A 19,240-nucleotide genomic window follows, 5' to 3' on the forward strand; every position below is an offset into this window, starting at 1 on the left:
CGGTTTAAATATAACGCGGCTTGTTTGTTTTCATGCTGAGACTCAATGCCAAGAGGTAAATGGCTGGTCGTATTGTACGCGGTATACAACAGTTTCTTAGCCGTTCCCGATGACGCAACGTAAACTTTACGAAGCCTTTTAACTTTTAACCACGTAAAACCGTGTGGTCGATTTTTGATTAACCTTACGATCTGCTTACAAGCTTTCGCTCCCGCTAATTAATTGACCGATTAATATGGATACAGTGGTCGCTTCGAGTTAGGTCTGATAAGATCGATTAAAGGCTGGCGTATTAACTTACCTTGGCCGCTGCTATCCGTTCCTGAAACAGAATATAAATAAAAATGTCATTAGCGAGCCATTTCAGAATTATACCTTTTGCGAACAGATAGAAATCTGGACGATTTACTATATGGGTATCCCCGGTTTACTCATCCTCGAAATTTAATCTACCGAATTCGTTCGAATAGCTGATTTATTTCGACGATTAGAAATTATCCACCGTGGAAATCTTTGATTTTGAGTCGTGAACAGAAATGCTTGAGAAATTGGGAAAGGAGGATCGGAAATGGACAGGCGTGGTCCCTCAGGTATCTCGGTCTGTGCTTCGGAATATGGATGGCACGTAGTGCCTCTGAAGCTAATCTATGGAGATGAATGTTCCACCCCCGGCCAGAGTCGTCCGTGCATTGAAACCGCTCGATCCTTTAAGACACCGCCTGTTCCAATGATATCCAACATGGCAACTCCAAGTACAAAGGAGAAATGCCTCGGCGCCCTTTGTTGCCGGGACGGCTCGATAGATGGAACGATACAGAAAACGACCTAAACAACAACGGATGGTTATACCCTTTTTTATACATGGGAAACATGTGAACTGGTTTAATCCGCTTCAGGCTCGGGAAAAAGATTCACGGGAGGGAAAAAGAAAGGGATAATCTCTTCTCGTTGCGATGCATCGATACGGATCTATTCTCTTTTCGAATATTGAAAACAATTTCTGATCTGAAGCAATGATTGTCATAATTATTTACATCGACGATCTTGCTTTTTGTCAAGGTTTTTCCATCCCACGATCCGAACGATCCAAGCTATTTAAAAACCTATCGACGTACGTTAACCAATCATCCATGGCTCAACGATGACGATGCTTAGTTACGTAAGAGAACGATCAAATTCGAAGCAAAGGTTTCGTCAACACGGTGCCTAAATTCGACTAGTATCCGATTTCGAACGATCACGACTCGATCTGAGAGACACAGAATGCACAGTTTCGTCGGTCACCCCATCGTGCGCGTAGCCGTATACATACAGGGCCCGTGTCCCAACGTAGCATGGTGTATACCTGTCTCGAACACCGCGGGGTGTAAATTGCGACCATGGCATCGACAGCCAGCTAGCTAGACGGACGAATATACGTAGAACAACCGCATTGGTATGCATGCCTACAGGAAAGATGCAGCATGGATAAAGAGATAGTCTGGTTCTTTTGGAACTTCGAATGTGACGTGGAATTCCGGACATCGAGTTTCCTTCTGGTTACTGATCGAGAGAAATTCCGAGGGGAAAGAGCACGGCAGCCACGAGTGGCAGGAAGGCAAAGAGAAATTGGGCGGTGGTCCTTTACCGAACGATCATGTAACCTGGGGTGAACCGGGGTGACGCCCTGGCGATTGAAACCAGAGGCACCTAGCGCGCCATCTTCGAGGAGATAAAGAGAATTGCCAAACCGTGTGCCTGGTCGTGTACCGGCATCCTCTGTGCCCGGTCAACGGTCCAGGAATTTAGCCGCGGCGGGGAACGGTTCAAACCGGGCAATACAACTCGTCGACTAGCGAAAGAGAAACGTTTAACAACTGAATACGTTGGGTTGTAATTTGTAACGCTATACGATGCTGCAAGACGCAACAATGTTAGCTGTTATATACTTGAGATGTTGCGCAGGCGAATTAAGTCTCGGTGGTTTGACGTTGTGTAAATATGCAATATTTTACCACGTTGCACACGATCGATGGAAATTAATTTTGTAAAACTGGTAATCGCACGGCATTTCTAAAATAATGGTCGGCTTCTTTCGTTAGATATTTGGCGTAGATGCAATACGATTTATAATGGTATACGCACTTTGTCAGCATTTACTTCGTAGAGCTACCGAAATAAATTTCATTAATTCCGTGTTATAGAGTATCATACAATTGTACATAGCACGCATCGCTTCGTACGTATCTGTTAATAAATTATAGGCTCATGGCAACCGTTTAATATACTTGACTAATTGCGTCCAGTGATTAGTTGTTGATTATCGTCCGACTGCCATTAATGACGACTATTAATGATAAATCAACGTTGAGTAACTTCACGTAACTCCACGTGTCGCGAATCAATTAGAAACTATATGCATAGTTGTTGCGAGTGAATGAAATATATCGTAAACATATAGATACGGTGGCCTACTTTATTGGAATAACATATTATACGCGCTATATCAGACGATATATTAATATAAACTACTAAAAGATAATGGTTATGGGCAAAGTTTGTTCTATTTATTATGCAAATCGTCATAACGACGTATTACGCATCAAGGTCGTGACCCGTTTTACTCGCCACTGTTTTACCGACTCGCTTTGTCTAGCGCTAAACTTGTTTACCTAGCGAGGAGGAATTCGCGAACTTCGTGGGTATTTTACCTACAACCTAGTCCCAAACATTTTTTGCCATCTCAAATTGCTTTTCTTATTTCGCTTGCGATCGCGAAAACGTTTCCGACGTACTAATATTCGTTACGCATTGCACGAACTCTTTAAATACATTGTCCACGCTATGAGAAATAAATAACAGGGTTTTATAATATATTCATAACGTATGAAACGTAAAACGTTAGCGAAGTTTAAAATACGCGATAGTTTTATTTTGTATATACAAAATTATACTTTCTGGATGCTTATCACTTTCTATCCTACTAGTATATTTCTGTTATTAATAATCTTCGCTAGCTCCTTTATTGATAACCTTTCATCGACATTTTTCGGCCAAGTGGAGGTGCTCCGTACCGCAAATAAGTTTCAGAGTCACATCCAAGTCATAGGAAATGTTTAATATCCATCGTCATACATTGCACACTGCATCGCGATCTAGAACGTGTCATCGTTATCGATTCCTGGCACGATCCGAGACACGCTTAAAAAATTAACAGCCGAAAAGGACACGTTCGTCGTTAACACGTTTTACGAGGACGATCTACTTGGTCGCAGATGTGCAGGGAATTCGACCGTCATCCGGAATCTCTCGTTTCCAGCGATAAAACGAAGCGGCGCAATCGAAGGGCGAGAAAAAGCGCGAGGACGAGCCGATGGAGAAAGATTGGCCCTAAAACGCCGACGAGGCACAGATAAGAGACGATCCCGTGACGTTTCGTCCGCTCGTATCTTGCGGATTGCCGATTCTTCCGACTGTGGGACCGCAGGAGGTGAAAAGTTCCTGTCCAGCATTCGTCGAAGACACACGCGGCACGAGTCGCCAAAGTCACCTACGTGAGTAACCGTTCTTCTTTCGTTTTAATATTAATTTCCTAAATTTTACTGTTCGTTTAATCTCTCGCGTATTCCCTCAACAACCGTATTACGTAGTTCAGATTTATCGTCTTTAAATATACAGGTAGTTAGTAGTTACATAGTAACGGGCGTCGTTCGTGAAAGTGGAATGTGTAGCTTTAATCGCGCGCTCCGTGTACCTAAGCAGCGATCTATTTTTTGCAAGCGTTTCCATCATACTTAGTCGGTGTTCCCGCGAACTATGGAAAAATGTAACGTAATTTGTTAAACAAACCTGGCGTTGTAAAAGGAGCGCTAAGAGAGTCGAGACTGGAAACGTAGTCCGCGTTCACGACGCATGGCCTGTCATTACGAACAATTTTATTGGCGCTTCCGAGAAAGTACGGTGAAACCGTGATGCACGAATACGGTGATTATGGTGCACTCCGGCAATTGGTCGGTCAATTCCTGGAACGCACCGACACCAACGGCCATAATAATTTTCCATGTTCTATCGAAAAATATCACAAGCATCGGTTCGCTCGGCGGCATAAAAACCAGAGCCTGGTATCGTTGAATAATAACCGCGAAATAAAAAAGAAAGAAACAGATAAACTTTCACTGGTCAGTTCTTAAATCCCATGAGTTTCGTTAAGTGGAACGAGATGTATCTTTTTATCGACCAAAAGAATAATTTCAACAGACGATCGTAAACATGTCAAAAGAGATTCTTATCTTTTCGCGTAATTTAATTGTCGCTATTCGGCTGGCACACTTTCTTTTACCCCTATTTAACGCTAGAAAAGTTGAAAATTACGCAAGCCCCGCATCGTTATGGTACCGTTTCCTCGAAACATACGTCCAATCGATTTGTTCGTTCCAATATTTGTCGAACGTTGCTTAATAAATTGGTAACAATGGACAACTATCTCTTTTTTAATTTAATAAGAATAACAAATTTGAAATAAACAAAGATGTCCTTTCTCTGACCGTGATATTTTTTAAACAACCAAACACGTTCACCTTGCGTCTCAACAACACTGTTTACAAAGCGTCCAACAAGGTCGATGTATCAAATAGCATTTATGAAACAAGGGTTTCGTTAAAATACAGTTATGGCTACGGTCGAAAGTTTATGTCACTGTTTCCATATAAATTGACTTAAAAAAAAAGGGGGGGGGGGGAGGAATCTCTATTTCGGAATTCCCGCCAGCATCCAATGATTCGAACATCGACGCGCACGCGCAATTCCCTACTGCTCGAACCAACTCCGCTCCATCGTTCCTAGTTAAAGGGGTGCCGCAATAAAAAGGCAGGTTCGTTTCCCACTAATTTCAGTAAATCAAGATCAATCAAAACCAAATGGCCTTTTTAAACGTACTATAAATCAGGTATCTCGAAAGCCAAACAGACGGACTCTATTTGTCCATATAAGTTAAAACGCACAGAGGGTTGACAATTCCAAATATCGTATCCGGAAATTCTCCTTTGAATTTGCAATCATTTGCGCTATCTTCTTATGACGAGTAAACTTCTGAAAATAACGTTTCCCCTTTAAGATGCTCAATACGAATTACGTGGCTGGTTAACGCGAAATTGACAACTTTGTAAAAACTGGAGGTTAGCCAATTTGGCTTCTGAGAATCTCCGTTCATACTCATTCGATAATAATAAACCTATAGCTTCAGCTCTCTGCCAACAAATACAATTTCAATTCTAACACTGCCCCCTTATTCCTGCAGTTCTTCCAATCGCTGAAACGCGCATAGACGCGCGTGTATTCGCTCGCCACTGAAATCGCAGATTTCTCCGACGTGCACGTGCATCGCACGATCGAAGAATCGGCGCGACTGAATCGGCCGCGGTATTTCGCGACGCGTTCCTTCCGAACGAAACGAAAGAGGATCGCGAAGCGAACGACCTGCCAAACGCTGGGTTGCCAAGCACGTGACAGTCTGACGGACGCGACAGGACGCGCAGTGACGTAATGACGTGGCGGAAGGTCCGGAACGCGGGACGACAAGTGTGCGAGACAGTGACGATGCCGCGGACGGGGCGGGCCACTTAACGACATTAGCGGAGCGAGCGAGCTCGATAGGGGTTAGGTAGAGATAGAAAGAGCGGACTTGTGACTCGATGCGTTTTACTGCTGCTTTACGCCGGTTTATTGCGCCATCAAAACGTAAAATGTGCCCGGCCGGGAAGCGTGCACACGCGTGGGTACACCCCCACTTCACTTTTACCGCTGACTGCCGGTTAAACCGGCCGACATTTCCCGATTTCTTGCCCCGAACAGCGTTCCAGTTCGTCTCTACCGATCTCCTTTTTCCTTCCTACGTTGCCCAGTCTTCTTTACTCGACTTTGGACACTCGATGATTTCATCTGCCATCGTTGTCCGTTCGCATTCACAGCGCTGTACCCTTGCTTCTCTCACCTTCGTCTTCTCTTTCGTCTTGAACTGCACGTTATGCGCGCAAAATGACCGTGAGTGAGAGAGAGAACCGAGATTAGATACGGATTTGATCTTTTAAATGTTCGCTAGTGTTAGGTGTTCCTGGTAACACTAGGTTCTGTTATTGGATGTCGAACGTGTTTTTGCTGGTACGCTTTTTGTAAACGTTTCTTGTTTCCCTGAAACTCGTTGCCAGAGTAATCTGGCGTGTATTTCTCATGCTGTCTCTCTTTCTGACTGTCAATTTTAACGATCTCCATAATACATTCGCTAGCATTGGTTTCTTGATGTTACTACGTAGTAATTCTATGTACTTCTAATTATAATTAATGCTTAATTCTACATCTTTTTATGAAGTTTCTCATATCGAGCAATTTCCATATTAATTATTCTACTTGCAACGCTTATTTTCCACGTTAATATTTACTTGTTCAGCTATTTTCTCTAACCAAGACCCAGGTCTATATACATCCACTAATCCGCAGAGAGAAACTGATAGCATCGTAATCGCGAAATTATGTTGCGACTTACGCCTCGAGAGGTGGAATCCCCGAGTCGGAGGAACAGTGCTCGGAACTGGTCCGAGGAAATATTATCTCAGAAAATGGCGATCCCAGACGCTGGTCGAGCACGTTGCGCGCCATTACGGCGTTTTGTCTGGCGGAGAAAAAGAGAAAGGCGGGTGCATTCCCGGTGTTTTGCGTTTCGCCGATGGCACTGGCTGCCGGCGCAACTTTTGGGAACGAGAACGTATTATTGAGAAATTTACAAAGACACATGGTCCGTAAATTGAACGGTCGCGCGTCGCAAATTTTATTAATAGTGGAAGTTGGGCCTGCCGCGAGTCTCCTCGTCTCGGCTTTCTTCTTTCTGGTCTTCCACTTCGTTCTTTCTGTCCCTCAACTTCGTTTCTAATAACATACGATATCGCCGTTAGGTTGTTATCAGCGTAGCATGTTGCGGACCTCGTGTTCCTACCTTTTCCTAAGAAATGGCCATCCACGACACGGTGATGCTTTCGAAATTTTATTTCAAATTCGACTTTGGAAACCTGTTCGATCGTGAAATTAAGATAAAGTCGCGTTTGCACCGTTTCGCTTTGGAGAAATATAACGCGGTTTATCCAGCCATGAAGCCACGACGAAAACAACGTTCGTCCGCGGTGTTGCTCCAGAGTGAAACAGTGTAAATTCGGCTTAAGCTCGAAGATCGTGAGTTCGCGTGTTGAATTTCGTCGGGATAACTTCGCGAGACTGTAAATCACTGGCCGAAACGTCTTCTGACTATTCCTGTTACTTTACGTATGTCTACTAAATCATAGGCGTGTCAAGTGCCAGCGTGAAATTTGTTGGTTCGTGCCGTAGTGTCGCTATACCTGTTTCTGTAGTCAAAATTAGTTAGTCGATCGACCACTCGGATTTACATTATTGATCACGACAGTCAGGATTCTTGCCAATGCTTTCGCAATTCAAACACCCGATTGGAATAGGTAATGAAAAGAATTTATACGCTATCGAACACGCGTGAATGGATTAGCCTAGTAATTACGAATTAATGTTGCTTAGTTGCCTCATCCATTTCAAGGTTGCCTGTTATACAAACTTTGTGCCCCTCCATGACGAAATTGCTACGTTAGGATATCGAATCGATTCGCGTCGCGATGAAAACTCGGCCAGGCACGTCGCAAACGCAAGGACCAATAGTATCCCTTGGCAGTAGGGTTGCTGGAATTTGCGAAAAGCTCGAAACACAGGGCGATATGGTAGCGTCATCTGCCGAGGGGTGGTCGAACGTTAGGCTCTGCCTTGTTTCGCACGTGTTGCCAGCCCCTCTGCAGAACCGACCGATCAGACAAGAACTGATTGGCGAACCCTCCCTTACCCCCATGCCCCGGATGCTTCCACGGGGGTTTCAGGATACCGTCAGAGATACATAGTTCCTGAAAATCACGCCAGGGCGGATGTGCAAGGCCGACGAAACTCTGCTGCGTTGCATAATAATAGAAACTTTTCACAGACAGCTAAACATCTCACGTGTATCGTTAAATCATAGTATTATCGAGTATAGCGATATCGATAGAAACGATATGCAGTGATAAAAAAAGATAGGATTGCATTACTTGGCAGATAAATGTTTAAAAAGTCTATTAGTCGACAATTTGGAGCAGAGATCGTAAGGTTAAGAGTACGTTCCAAGTAGATTCGAGTAATACGGTCTACTCGATGTAATCTCACGACTCTTTTGTGTCTGATTTGCTTGTCCAGCTTTTATTCAATTAACATTCTGCGACGTAAGACAAATATCTCCATCAAGGAAATACTTCGTGTTTGGAAAACGTGTATTTTAAAGGGACACGTACCGTGCATGATTTATTTAAAATCTCGAGGTGGAGCGACGAGCAGACAAGACGTAGGAAGTAGCGGATTAGCGGACGTGACGAGGGGAAGCGTAACTCGTGACATCTATCGTTGCTAAACCGAAACTCCGTAGAATCGGTATGCGGCTCGCTCAACAATGCAGGTCGTTGCACACTGACACGACAATCGCGAAAACGTTCATAAAATTTTAACTGCTTAATAAAAACGTTACGAGCTACTGTCTCACGCGAGGAATTACCGTTGAAAGTCGACCCAGCTCTCATAGCACATGAGGGAGAGCCGTTCAAAATCCGCGCGCATCATTTTCAAGGATCCTTTTTGTGCCGCGATCGCGAACAAAGCGTAGTCGCTGCTCTGCGGGATACAGATAGCGAATATTCTTTTGTCAGCGATATTGCATCCTTTAAATCCGCATGATTCTACTCTTTTTTCGTTAGACAACGATTAAGAACTATAGGCAACAAGATGTAAATTCAAAGTTAACAATTTTCTAATCGAAGAATTTGACTTTTCAAATTTGGACGTCAAGTTGCGAACTTTTACATTCGACTTTCCAAAGTTCTTCGAACGATCCTCGAATAAAAGGTTGCAAGTTTCAAGTTTTCTAATTTTCTAATTTCCAAATGTCTGGATTTCCAGCGCATAAATTTCCAAACGTTCAAACCCGCAGATTAACAACTGTTAAGTCTAAACTTTCAATTCCGATATTCGAACGTTCAAGCCTTGGAACCTGAGTTTTAAAGTTCATTTCTTTAAAAAGGACGTTCTCTCGTGGAAAATAGACGCAACATTAGCGGGTAGTGCAAGCTAGGACGAGAGCTTGTACGTTTACAGCGACGAGTTTGAGGGTGACGTTGAATGGAAAGGAGCCGTCCGAGCCATGCAAGGGTTGCGTGGTTGGCCTTGGAGGGTCGTTTGCACTGTTCTTGACCGCACGTAGCGGTCAGCGTAGATCGTGGTCCTTGGAGGAATGCACGAATCTCGTCGGCTATACGTGCATTATGCTCATTGTGCGCATGGAGCACTGGTTTTCCCCCGTTTCCAACATTTTAACCTCGTGTTTCCTTTTTTCCAATACAATTTCTTACTCCTTCGATTTACCTCGATTTACCATCTTCGACCTTCCAGCACAATTATCTTTTGCGCTTCTATTTAACCACTTTAACCACAATTTAACTGAAACCTCGCCATCTCTTCAAACCTAATCGAAACGACAATTTTTTCCATTCCATTCTAAGTTTCTAAGCAAAGAAAACGCGATCGATCGATCCCGATTCTCGATCTGCGCAACTTGCAAAGTGATATCGGTACGAATACGACTCGTCTTTCCGCACGAATTATCCTTTGTCCGTCGATTTAAACAACGATACACAAATTAATGTAAAATCGACGACGATTTTCGGTCGAACCACGAAACGAATATTTCTAATACCCGGTCTATAAACCTACGAACAAAGATCGATCGATGCCCGATCTTCGAATTTCCCAAGCTGCAAGATAGACTTACAGGAACAAGGGAGAGAAAGTGGATGGAAGAAAGAGGCGTCGGAACGCGCTATGCCGAGGAAAAGAATGCGTGGAGCGGACGTTCGGCAAGGCGAAGCGTGCATTCGTCGTGCCGTTATCGCGGCAAAGTTACGGCCGATCGATAAGGTTAAGAACCCCCGACGGATTTACGATGTCGGTCGAAGAGGATGATCGGCCGCGATTGCACGGCCTTGTGTCGTAAAGCGGCGATGACGCGGCCCTACTTGCGCGCATGCACGCATATGGAAGCCAGCGGCCGGGACACGACATATGGAGTCGCCTCGCGCGATAACGACTCCTTGGAAATCTTGCCGATTTACGAGTGGAAAAGCCTCTGTTCGATTCGAACGTCTCGCGACTATTCTACCTCCGGCAGCTTTTTCACCGTGTCTTATCGTTTCGCTCGAGAAGTTGCACTAAAAGGCAGATAGAAATTCTTTTTTCATGGTACTCGCGATCATAACCGTGGAGACGTGCGAAAGTTTGTTTTCAAAGTCAGGTTGTTCTTTTTTCTTTTTATTACGCGTAACCCTCTGGGGTTTACGATGGAAACGACGAATTCAAGGTCGCAGCGATGCAATCTCCTGAAAATTCGACGGAGATCCCAAGAACGATCGCTTGCTTTGGGAAAGGGTTTCAAGGTTACTTTTAAGGTAAGTCGTTGAATTTTTAGCCGTTGTATAGTTTGCCGGATTCGTGCGGCTTGGCTCGACGGTTAAAAAGGTAAAAGCAGTCGCGCGTTGACACCATTTTCTGCTTAAGTTGAATAAGCTTAATGCGCTAATGATCTGGCTTCTTATTATCCTTAATGACGCAAAAGTAATCCTTCCTCCGTTTCGTAAGCGAAACTTCTGCTTACGGAGAAACGTTTTATGAGTCGTTACGAACACTCCGAGTTGCTATAAAAATTTATTCGCAAGAAAAATATACGCAGCGTTTTACATCACTTGTTGCTTTCCCTCCTCCATTGTGTCTACGCAATTAACGCGCGTCTTAAAGTGCGACGAATTCGCTTCACCGAACCTTTCGAATTTCGATCAATGCCTATCAAATGATGCAATGACCACATCGGGAAAGGTATCTGTCGCGAATGGCAAATAATTCTCCGCCGCGTTAAGGATACGCTTACGTCGAGCGATTTCATTTTATTTATACGTGCTCGGTCGTACGAGCGTGTTAAAAGAACAAAAATGGTAAGAGTGACGGTGGAAAAGGAAGAAAGGGGAAGAAGCGAACGTAAAGGAGGAAAGTAGAAAAAAAGAGAGGAGAAACGCGAGGTAACTCAGACGGAAGGTTGTTAGGAAAATTGAAAGCTTATCTATCGGTGATCGCGGCGGTGCACGCAGTCAACAGAGATCGTAGAGGAAAAATTCAGTCGCGATTATGTTACGTCCGCTAATGCATGAAAACTCGCAACGAGATCGAGAAGATCGCGATCGAATATGGAACGCGGCCAAGGAATCGATCCCGCGATATCGCCAGGATGAAAATTATCCAATAAACATTACGAACATTTGCACGACAATTAAGGCTGAATTCCTTGCTTTTTCGCCTTTTTCTCGCATTCCAATTACCGATTTCACGAAGCAGAAAGAGAGGACGATCGAGACGAGCTGAAAACGCGGACGCGTACGCTAATGATAGGTAACTACAATATACGAAGCACATTACGAGCGAAACGTGGAAGCTATAGAATCGTAGGGGAATTTTATTCGGTTAATGATTTTGAGTTGTTACGACGCGAAGCTGAAAAATATCCTCCGTAAACATAAACATTCTCTGTATAGACATATGGGTAGTTGGGGTATTTCTATAATAGTGCATAGCTATAATTTATATAGCTATAACAGCGTATAGTGATTTTCGCTGGGATGCGAGTACGTAAATAAAATATCTCAGTAAAAGTAATTACGTAAAGAATGATCGCAAAGATCGAATAGAAAACGTTTGAAATGTACGAAGATGGGTAAAAATATGGAATCGTATTATCGGGTATTTCTTCATTGCGAAGGTATAAGGAAATGTATTTCGATTACGATACTCTAGTGCGTTTGTTTTAGCGACATATGTCAAATGAAATCGGACATAAACGAACAGTTCATAAGAATCGGTATATCGCACCGAAAGTAATTCGTAGGAAGTGGACGTGGTTGACACAAAAACAGTCAAATCGATTTGCCATGATTCCACGGAACGTTCAAGATCCAACGACGCGAAACCGCATCTCGTGGCAGGAGCAAGGGAAAAGGAAGTCCACGATGCGATTCACCGCGCGGCAAGTATAAATTAGAGGGTCGTAAATCGAAGTTTCCGGAAATATTCCAAATATCGGGCGAATTTACGTGGCGCGAGCATTACGTGACCGCATTCGACGGAATAATAATGCTTAAACGCGATGTAATAGCGCTTTATGGGAATCGTAAGGTCGTTTCACGGTGATCAGAGCGTTCGTCATCGAGAAGCTCGTCGTTCTTCGACAAGCGGAAGCTGGCTCGTTCGTCCATCGTCGAATCAACGACGTGACACTATCGCGGTGCTGCGCCACCTTTCGATATAGGCGGTCAGAGGATAAAAATATTCTCGTAGGCTGCGGTTTTCAGCTCGCTGCTTACGCGCTTCTGCTTGTTTCGCGTCGTCTTTCGATCGCAAGTGGTCGACACCTGCACCAAAGTTGAAACCCAAACGCTGAAACAGCATCGTAAGACGATGTAAACTAACAACCGAACGAACTACGTCTACGTAAATAAAGAAAACTGGGAAGAATCCTAAGAGACGCTACGAGGAGCCTTCTCCAGTAGCAGAAGAACGATAGAAGAATTCTAGCCACCGATCGACCTAATCTTCGGTAACCGATAAAAAAGAAAGCGGCCCGAATGCTCCTAGGTTGCGCGTGAATTCAGCGACCGCGCCGCGATGGAACGGTGGCAATCGCGCGGGTGACGAAGCGAGAAGAGGCAGCCGCCAGTGGCGGCGTCGAATCGAACGAGGTCCGTGCGATCGGCAACGAAAGAAACGAACAGAGACCGAACGACGAAGAGAAGGTGACGGAGGCTGGTACGACAGCAGGGGTAGAGCAGTTCGGAAAAGGATATAAAAGGAAATATATGGTAATGTGACCGGGCTGGCAGCCTCTTTCCACGGGGGTTGCGGAACGAAGATAGGGGTTCGGATCGCTCGCCGGGGGTTGGGCGTGGTGGCGGCTAACGCACCCTCCGCCCTGCTTCCTACCCTTCCTCCGTAGCTCTTCGTGCTTCCGTCGTCGTCGTCTGCCTCCCCTCCTCCTCGCCTCCCTTCGCCCCTCGCCCGGCGAACCCCTCCGCCGCGTTTCTCTCTCTAGATTCTCTTCGGCGAGCGGAACGAAGCTGTGCCAGCACGCCGGTCGATACTTTGGGGCCGCGTGCCCGACTAGCGTCGCGACGCTGGAATTCCGCGCTCGTCATGGCCGCCCTTAGTGCCCGCGTACCGACGTCTGGCTGCGCCCTTCGTATCAACGCCGTCTTTCCTTCACGAATCCTCCGTCACACCGGTGAGTCTGTTATCATAGATTTTTTCCGCTAAAGTAGAACGACGTGGTCAGAGTGTTAGCGTTAGGTACGCGTATGGGCAGGTTGAGAATCGACGATTTACGTCGTCGCCGATTGATCGTTCGAGGTTCAAATTGATCTCTCTCGGCAAGTTTTATCGGTTCGACGATGGTACGTGGTTTTGTGGAAGATGGTTCGGGTATGTTGAGACGTTCCGATTCAAACATGGCCGCGGAAAGTTGGACGTTAAAGGGGATGAATGTGTTTTGTAGGTGTAGGAGTGGGGGGTTTTAGGTCATCGATAGCAGAGGACGTGCGTATTTGGTAATTGATCTGTACGTGGTTCGAAATCGAGGAACAGCAACGTTTTAAAGCTTGTACATGTTTCGATATCTACGTAGTTGGCGAGAGATACGTATGGTCGATTCGCGAGAAAACAAATTTTCCCTCATCTTTTACCGTTTCAGATGTTTAAAAATTACCAAAGTCTCTGTCTTCGTACGATTCAGACGATCTTTAAAACGTTGGCGTTTCTTTAACTTTCGCACAGTCGTTCATAGACAGGTAGATTTGTGTACTTGTGTTATTTGTAATTTTTTATCGAATTAAAAATTTCTCGATTTTCAACTTTATTCTACTGGGAAATTTTTCGAAAAGATAGCACATTAACACGGTTTCGAGTCTTTCCGGCTGCGTGCACTTTCGAAACGGATACGTAGTTTCAGCAGAGAGGAAAATCACGTTATGAATATGAATGAGCGAGCTTGTGTTCGTTTCGTTGCTGGTCTTAATACCGTGGTCGTCGGTAGATCGACTTCGATGCGTTCCAAACCTTCAATTACGTCCAACTGCTTTCTCGTTCGAAATATTCGCAACGTTACGTTCCCGTTTCGAATATAGCACAGGCGATTAGATCGATGAAACTTTGAACTAATTGGCTACTACGTACTCCAATACGTCCAATACGAATTCCAATACTTCCAAAAATTCTATTTCCTATCATTTACCTATAAGAAAAGCTAAGTTCCCAAGAGATTATCAATTTGAATTTAACTTCGCTCTTATCGAGTATAAAATTTACCTAACGTTCTTGTAATCGCTTAAAAAGTTGAATATTGCAAGCAGATCGCTATATCAAACTAATCTCGCTATTATCGAGTACAAAAGCCTGACTCGTAAGCCCGATCCTTCGATCAAATCAAATAAAAAAGATTAAAATTCCAAGGAATCGCTATTTTACCTTGCCGTTAGGAATTAATAATACAAATTTCAAGAATCGAAGACTGGAACTTTTCAAGGAAAGACGATACACTCGTAACGCGATGTTCGATAAGTTGGAGAAGACGAAACGCCATTTGAGAGCAAACCGTCGTCGAGTCGACGCATTGAAAACGTGGACGCGCGACGCGACGCCGAGCAGCGTGGATAGAGGGCGAAGGAAAGGCGCGTACCAGAAGGAGGAGTCAAGTTGTTTATTTGATGGTGCCGTAAAAGGCCTCTTTATGTTTATCTCCGATTTAAAACGCTCGCATAAAACCGGCGACCGCGTACACAAACTATCAGCCGGCCATAAATCATGCGGCGAAACGGAGTACGTTGGAAAGTCACCTCGATTCGCGTTCCACGCGCGCTCAAGATCGTTTCCCGGCGTCTCGCGATCGCCGTCGGCCGAACATCCAATTCTTTCTGCCTTCTGGCCTTTTTCCTCCAGGCTTTGCTTTACGTTGGGAACAAAATCAGAGTCGAGAAGACGATCTCACGGAAAATCTCGAGGGAGGAATATTTTGAGAAAAAGATGCGAAAGCTGGAGAGCGCGAACCTGGCGATTGGTAGCTGAATTCGTAATACCGGTTTAGAAACGTTTCGTTCTTAAAAAACTTTTCCAAGTGATAGCAGAAGCGGCAACATAGGAGAATAGATACGCGCTAGATGGACGCGTGTTTACACGAGATCGTGATTGATATGCAAAAGATTCGGATTACATAGAGTTCGCAAAGATATATTTCACGCGGCGTTTCCCCCGAAAGAAAATATTTACGTAGATAACAGAGTACCTAGAGTATTTCAAGATCGCCAGACTAACGCGATGCAGCTCGAATAAATTTCTACCGAACCAGTGGAAAAAAAGAAGGAAGGATAAACCAACGGATATCTTTTACGGCGTGTTCGCAATACTCCACCGATTCGCGATTATCCGATCGTTTTACACTCGCGTTTACATTTACGATCCGTACGCCAATTACCGTAAACGTGAAATTCTAATCTCGCCGCTTATCAACTTGTTTATCGCAGATATTCGAAAATGATTCAGCCTAGCTAACAACTCGCGCGCACGTTTTTCCCACGCAAGCCGTTCACCATCGTCTGTTCTTTCCGACCGCCCTCGCGGATCTTTCTTTTTTCTTTTCCCTTTTTTAACTCGTTCCCCGACAGTGCGTCAGGTAAAAAAGAGGTCTGTGGCGTTCGGGTGAGCAAAGGTACCGAGTGACCTTGTTGCGAGCGTAGCTACCCCTTCTACACGACTTCGCAGAGTCGAAGATACGCGCTAACAAGGTTAAATTACGATCGTGTTCCGCGCTCATGCAAATTGGAACGAATAATTTCGAGCAGGATCGCGAGAAAGCGAGAGGGAAATTCGCCATTCGACGACTCGGATAAAGTCGTTTCTACGACGTTGCGTAATTTAATCTTTATATACCGGCCTCTTCTCTAGACCAACGAGGGGATGAACTTTGGAAAAAGCTGTTCCTCTTTCTTTTTTCCTTCCACCTTTCTTCTCTTTTTTATTCAACTGCCATAGGAAGCTACCTGCGCGATATTTTCCAGAGAATAGTAGCGTTCCCGCGACGAACCCCGACGAAAGTGTCCGTTCGCCCGTCGATATCGTAACTTGTCGCGAATTCCGCAACGTGTTCCCTCGAATCGTCGCGGGGTTTCAACCTGGCGTTTATTCCGACCGGCGGTAGCTTGCCTTTTCCAGAAAACGCGCCTCTCAAGCATCGAATCGGAATTATCCCGCCATCGATTCGACACTTTGCTGCTCGCGACTATTTTATTAACTTTCAGTAGCTTCCACGTGGAAATAATCGACTCTGATAGTTTTAATTTTACCGCACGCCTTCTCGCGAACAGAAGTCTTTTACTCTCATAACGGTAGCGTTACAGTAGCAACTGCAGCGATTTATTTTTATTATTTTTCTATGTTTCATTTTCATATTGTTGCATTTCTGTATCGTATACGAAAGAAGGTAACCGAATGAGTCGTTCAGAGGCTACAGTAAATCTATTCCATAAATTAAAAGGTACAGAAAAACGATGGTGTTGCGTCCATCGTTTCATAAATTTATCTTAGAATCTGCTTACTTATTCGTTTATGTTATTTTCCGATAAATTAACTTTCCGATGTGTGTAATTTTTATTCCGAAGAACTGAACATTAATCGCGTAATTAAGCGATGAAATTAAGGAACAGCAGAGTTAATCGATGTAGATCGTAGAAAAATTATACTCGGATCTAGCTAATTGCTATCCAGTATGTAATTGTACGTGAATACTTCGCGTATAACAACTGTATATTACCATTCCGCAAAACTTGTTAAAAATAGGTCCTGTTAAATATCCTTTCTTTACCTCGTAAATCAATATAGCGTCTTTAAATCACTATTGCGACTTCGACAATGGAATAAGCCAGAGAAAAAAAAGAGGAAGAACCCTTGCGGTGCATAGACAGTGGCCAAGGTCGTGGGTGTCGATCACGCCAACGTTCACGTAACAGTAAAAAAAGGGTTGTTTTGTGTGTTTTATTGCGGGGTCGCGTGAAGGCCGAGTCGCCACCGTGTCAAACTGCAACCCTTCCTTCCGTACACTTTGTCCATAGGCTTCTTCCTCGACCTTGGAGCGTTAAGAGTTAAGTGACAAACCTTGGCCGAGCATTTCGGATTATCTCCGAGCTCTTTTTTTTCCCCTCAGGTAGTAATCGAGGGAGGGGAAGGGGGATGAAACGGAAGGAAGAGGAAAAAAAAAATAGGCACGTCGCGTTTATTACGTATTTTTAAGAGGCGAACGCAAGGTGACGGTCCCTTCGGCTAACTACCGAGGATCTATCCACCTAACTCCTCCGGAGACCTTGGTTTCTCGTAAAGGGGTAATCAGCCCTCGTCGAGCCGGACTTTGACTGCGATGCCTGTCGTCCTCTGTTGCGTAGCGCGGCTCTCAGTGTGTCTCTGTGACAGGGTTTAGGCCGGTATGTGTGTCGTGACGCCGCGCTTCTGTCACTCTGTCGACGAAGTTTGTCTACTAAACACGCGGACGTCATGTCGGTGTCGACCGAATTCCGAGCTATCTCCGTTCCATCGTTTCGTAAGCTAAACGTATTACGTTCGCGCCAGTTCTGTTCTCCGTGTCTCGGTCGTAAGTTCTACATCGTGCGAACGTATATGTGATATATCCTAGACTCACATTGCCACGAATCTAACGTACCGCGACATGCCTCGTGTCCGTGTAAAATACACGTGTAACTATGTAAAGTACGATCAGCGCGTCGCGTACGTAAAGTGCAACAAAAGGCAAGTTCCGAGTCCGTAGGGACAGTGTTTTCGTTTAAGTCGGTGAAAGTGAAAGATCGTCCGAAGTGGATATCAGAGGAAGAAAGATTATAGTCGCAACTATCGACTTTGTTGCCTTCGCTCAGCGTGTACTGGGAGAGTGGTCGGAAAGCTCGATTTAATTAAAACGTGCACAGTGGTCGACCGTTGGGGAAATTGAAGCAACGGCAAGAAGAAGCTCGGAGACAGCTGCGAGTCGTAATTATTTCTAGTCCCACATCCGACACAAGCGTGACACGCTTGTCGAGGTCTGGCTCGGCCCATCGTCGAGGGGTCACGCTCTAAGAGCTCGCAACTCGGATATACTATCTAGTTTAGTTTATATGTTTCTTTGCTCGCGTGTGCACGTGGAAACTTCACTCGCGGCGCTTCCCTAGCTCCGTGGACGAAGTTTGTCCCGCGAACGTGGCCCGCCGCCGCTTTCCACCGCTCAGACCGTTGGTTCATCGTGAGAAACGATCGTCGTTCGATCGCGTATTGCTTCGCACCAGTGCAGTGCGTCGATGCTGTGATCTCGAGGACGAATCGATCGAGATCGATCGTCAGGAATATCGCAGGTTTTCACCCTGGTGAGTGCATTTTCCTCTCTAGTATTTTCTCCTTCCGCGATAAATTCCTCGCTGTATTATACGCGCAACTGGCGCATTGTTTGAGATTTTGCGCGACAAAATACGAAGACAAGACACGATAGCCGCTATAAATCGTCAACACATCGCTTTGAAAACATTTTCTCAGAGTCCGAACGCGATTTATTTGTACAGTGACGCTTCCTCCTACGCGTCAACGTCATTCGCTAGCACATTCTCTAGCGATTTATTTTTACATCGAATTTCGTACAACCACATCTTGGTATTTCACGTTGTATCGGTAGCGATATCGGTCGGTGACTTTCGGCAATAATTTCAAGCCTCGATGATACTCCGAAATCTCTCTGTCCGCCTTTCTTTTCTATGTTTTTACCGCTTGCTTTCGTCCTCTGACTTTTCCCATTCCAATAACGGATCTTCGATTACTCGAAATTCCTTTTCTATCGACTAGTAGTCGTCTGGCGACGATTCTTCTTCTGCCAATATCCTGGTCCAACGGCAGAGATACAAGCACATAACCGTATCCAGGCTCGAAGAAAGAAGAAAAGCAGCGGAACAAAAGTTCTAATACGCTTCATCGACTCCGCTGTCGGAGAGGAGTTACGAAAGAAAACGATAAAACGTGCGTCACGTTA

At 44.8% G+C, this 19,240-nt stretch overlaps 1 long non-coding RNA gene across 1 annotated transcript in view; it reads right to left on the minus strand.

The window, feature by feature from the left end:
- Nucleotides 1-72: 72 nt before the first annotated feature.
- The window catches only part of LOC117242285, a 176,923-nt gene continuing 157,755 nt past the window's right edge, over nt 73-19,240 (minus strand). The window contains exon 4 of the long non-coding RNA XR_004495216.1: nt 73-322. This is a non-coding gene — a long non-coding RNA (uncharacterized LOC117242285). The remainder of the gene's footprint in view (nt 323-19,240) is intronic.

The sequence above is a fragment of the Bombus vosnesenskii genome, unplaced genomic scaffold, assembly GCF_011952255.1.
Source record: "Bombus vosnesenskii isolate JDL3184/JDL3185 unplaced genomic scaffold, Bvos_JDL3184-5_v1.1 scf7180000016273, whole genome shotgun sequence".
Lineage (NCBI taxonomy): Eukaryota > Metazoa > Arthropoda > Insecta > Hymenoptera > Apidae > Bombus > Bombus vosnesenskii.